We start from the raw sequence: 3,674 nt of genomic DNA on the forward strand, positions 1-3,674 counted from the left end.
TCCTGTGGAACGATTTAATCGTACCTTGCTTGATATGTTGGGAACTCTCCGTGATCAAGATAAGTCCTGTTGGCGTGACCATGTAAGACCCCTGGTCCACGCTTATAACTGCACCAGGAATGAAGTGACTGGTTTCTCCCCGTACGAACTGATGTTCGGACGCCAACCTCGGTTGCCAGTTGACCTTGCATTCAACCTGCCAGTGCAAGAGGAACAACACTCATCTCACTCTGAATATGTGCAAAAACTCAAGTCACGTCTCAAAGAAAGCTACAAGTTAGCTATGGACAAGGCTGCAAAGATGGCTCACAAGAACAAAATGAGGTTTGACAGACATGTAACTGCATCAGACTTGGAAGCTGGAGATCGGGTATTGGTCAGGAATATCCGTATCCGGGGCAAACATAAGATTTCAGACAAGTGGGAACACACTGTGCATGTAGTGGTGAGAAGGGCAGGCAACCTCCCAGTATATACAGTTAAGCCTGAAAACAAAGATGGTCCCCTAAGAACACTACACCGGGATCTGTTGCTACCATGTGGCTACCTACCTGTGGAGGAAAGCAGTGAGCATGTACAGAAGCCAGTGTCACGCAGGCCAAGAACCCGTGCAAATCCAGCGCTAGAGGAAGAGAACTCCTCAGACGAAGAAGATGATTTGCTCATTCCTGTTTGGTTGAGTTCCCCTGTCCACACAGTGAGTGAGAGTCCTGTAAATGTTCCTGATATTGACAACCCACCTGTTTTTGACAGCCAATCTGATTTTGGCAACATACCTGATATGCCTAACAGTACTACAGATGATACTGAGTACTTATCTACCAATGGAGTCACACCGACCGAACAAGTGGATGAAATAACCTTAACTGAAACTGACTCACCTGTTGATGACCCAGACGTCCAAGAAAGGCAACTTCCATTTCAGGAGGCTGGCACCAGAGGTGCGAATTCTGAGGAGAGAGTGGAGGAGATAGTCCCAGTGGATACAAGGGAAAACATGGATACAAATGATTCTGTAAGGAGATCTGAGAGAAACCGTCGTCCGCCACGACGGCTTGACTATACGGAGCTAGGCAATCCTCTGATCACTGCAGCAAAATCATTCTTGCAAGGACTGTCTTCAGCTTGGGCCGATGTCATCAGTGATGGTGAAGAGCCTGCTTCGCCCTCTTCCTTGACCCGTCAAATAATCATCATTTAACTGTCTACCATGCACAGGGACGTGCATGAGTTCAGGAGGGGAGGGTGTAGCCCAGATGAAAAATATCATACTTATTCTCTTTATATTAACTGTCCACATCAACAAGCGTCGTATTTCCTATGACCATTGAATGCACCTCTCAGTTCACCCCACGTGAGGGCACCTAGCTCAGCAACCAATCAGAGCCTACCCAGGCCGCATTGACCCTGTCAGCCAGGAAGTGAGGTGGAGGTGCATGGTGTCCCGGGTTTTTCTTATCTCAGCAAGAGGAGTGGAGGCATCTGCTACTCAAACCGAGAAATCCACGGACAAAAGAGAGGAAAACTCAGGATTGAGAGGAAGGAAAACCAGCCTACTTACCTGCTGGAAGTCCGGAGTCGAGTGGCTGGATGAAGGAGAGAGGCAACGTCGGTAAGACGAGTGTTGTTCTGATGGAAAAAACTTGTAGAGACTTACCATCGCGATCATGCTAATGCTAGCTCGGTGTCTCACAGGCTAACCACTCACCTTTCATCCGGAGAGCTGCTGCAATTCCAACGCCAGTGTGTGTTGGGCTTTTGTGAAACAGAGCAACGGTGAGCAACATGTTCTTAGCTGCTCTAAAGCTAAATTTTGTCAGTTCACTGTGAGTTTAAAGTAATCTAGAGGGTAATTTTTAGTGCATTTCTCTCTCACGAATAGGCCTATAGTGTGGAGAAATTAAGCACACTGCTTTAATGCCTCTGAACTGAACTCATATGTATATTTTGTTGCTTATTTGCACATAGTTCTGAATTTGTTATGGTGTATTGTATTTTGAGTGTCAATGGTTACTTACCATAAGTATTGTTTAATTAATGTTTACATGAATAGAGAAATATTTGAGCAACTTAGATGTTTAGTTCTCATATTTGATATGCTTGAAAATTGAATGTTGTACAACAGAACTGTGAGATTTGATAAGATTTAAGATGTTGATGCAATGAATATGAGGTGATGCAATATTTTGATTTTGTATTTTAACCTTAAACAATGCATCTGAAACAGACTGATTAGAATGTACATTTTATGACCTGGATTATAGGTCAGGTTTTTTGGAGAGGACGGAAAAGTCCAAGGACCAGGACGATATTCTGGTTGTGATAGATGGCGAGCCAACCACTTTGAGGACGATCTACCCCAAAGAAGATACACACCACACACTCATACATTCCAGTTACATTCACAAGGACCTTTGAAGTTGGCTATCGCCAGCTTAACTCTAAATTCTTAAAGGGCCCCAACGAGTACTTTTATTTTGTTGAGTGTGCACACTATTTATTTTATTTTATACTTTATCTGTACAAATTGGACAAATACCTGTTATACTTTGTAACAATACAAGAGTGGCTACTCAAAAGTTAACATTGTGTCCAGGTCATTATTGCTGCTCAATACTTTGGCTCCATACGAATTTGGTGTCTTCTGATTCTGGCCAGGGTCTTATTACGAGCCCAAGTAATTATTGCGCTGTAATTCACCTTTATACCTTAAAGTTGGTTACACCTGCAGAGGGTCAGGCAAGTCCTGAGGAGTCAGCTGAATGGTAAGAACAAGATCCGGGCCATCAACACGTACGCCCTGCCCGTGATCAGGAACCCTGCTGGGGTAATAGGCTGGCCAAAGGAGGAGATAGAAGCCACTGACATAAAGACAAGAAAGCTCCTTACCATGCATGGAGGGTTTCACCCCAAGTCCAGCACCCTGAGGCTGTACGCTAAGCGGAAGGAAGGGGGCCGGGGACTGGTGAGTGTCAGCACCAAAGTCCAGGATGAGACAATGAACATCCAAGAATACATTGGGAAGATGGCCCCACCTGACCGAGTGCTCAGTGAATACCTCAGGCAGCAGAAACCCAAGAAAGAGGAGGGAGACGAGGAACCATCATGGAAGGACAGGCCCCTGCACGGTATGTACCACCGGCAGATAGAGGAGGTGGCTGATATCCAGAAATCCTACCAGTGGCTGGACAAAGCTGGACTGAAAGACAGCACAGAGGCACTAATCATGGCAGCACAAGAACAAGCTCTGAGTACAAGATCCATAGAGGCTGGGGTCTATCACACCAGGCAAGACCCCAGGTGCAGGCTGTGTAAAGATGCCCCAGAGACAATCCAGCACATAACAGCAGGGTGCAAGATGCTAGCAGGCAAGGCATACATGGAACGCCATAACCAAGTGGCCGGCATAGTGTACAGGAACATTTGTGCCGAGTATAACCTGGAAGTCCCAAGGTCAAAATGGGAGATGCCCCCAAGGGTGGTGGAGAATGACCGAGCTAAGATCCTGTGGGACTTCCAGATACAGACGGACAAAATGGTGGTGGCTAACCAACCGGACATAGTGGTGGTAGACAAACAGAAGAAGACGGCCGTAGTGATCGATGTAGCGGTTCCGAATGACAGCAATATCAGGAAGAAGGAACACGAGAAGCTGGAGAAATACCAAGGGCTCA

General features: G+C 46.1%; 1 long non-coding RNA gene across 1 annotated transcript; it reads left to right on the plus strand.

The window, feature by feature from the left end:
* Window positions 1-399: 399 nt before the first annotated feature.
* LOC146640162 (uncharacterized) lies at window positions 400-2,697 on the plus strand. Its single transcript, XR_014905459.1, has 3 exons — window positions 400-1,612; window positions 1,696-1,776; window positions 2,265-2,697. It is a non-coding gene; the product is annotated as an uncharacterized LOC146640162 (long non-coding RNA).
* Window positions 2,698-3,674: the final 977 nt, after the last annotated feature.

This window comes from Diplotaxodon limnothrissa, linkage group LG1 (genome assembly GCF_057381915.1).
Source record: "Diplotaxodon limnothrissa isolate DT_005_m linkage group LG1, D_limnothrissa_male_GT1.1, whole genome shotgun sequence".
Lineage (NCBI taxonomy): Eukaryota > Metazoa > Chordata > Actinopteri > Cichliformes > Cichlidae > Diplotaxodon > Diplotaxodon limnothrissa.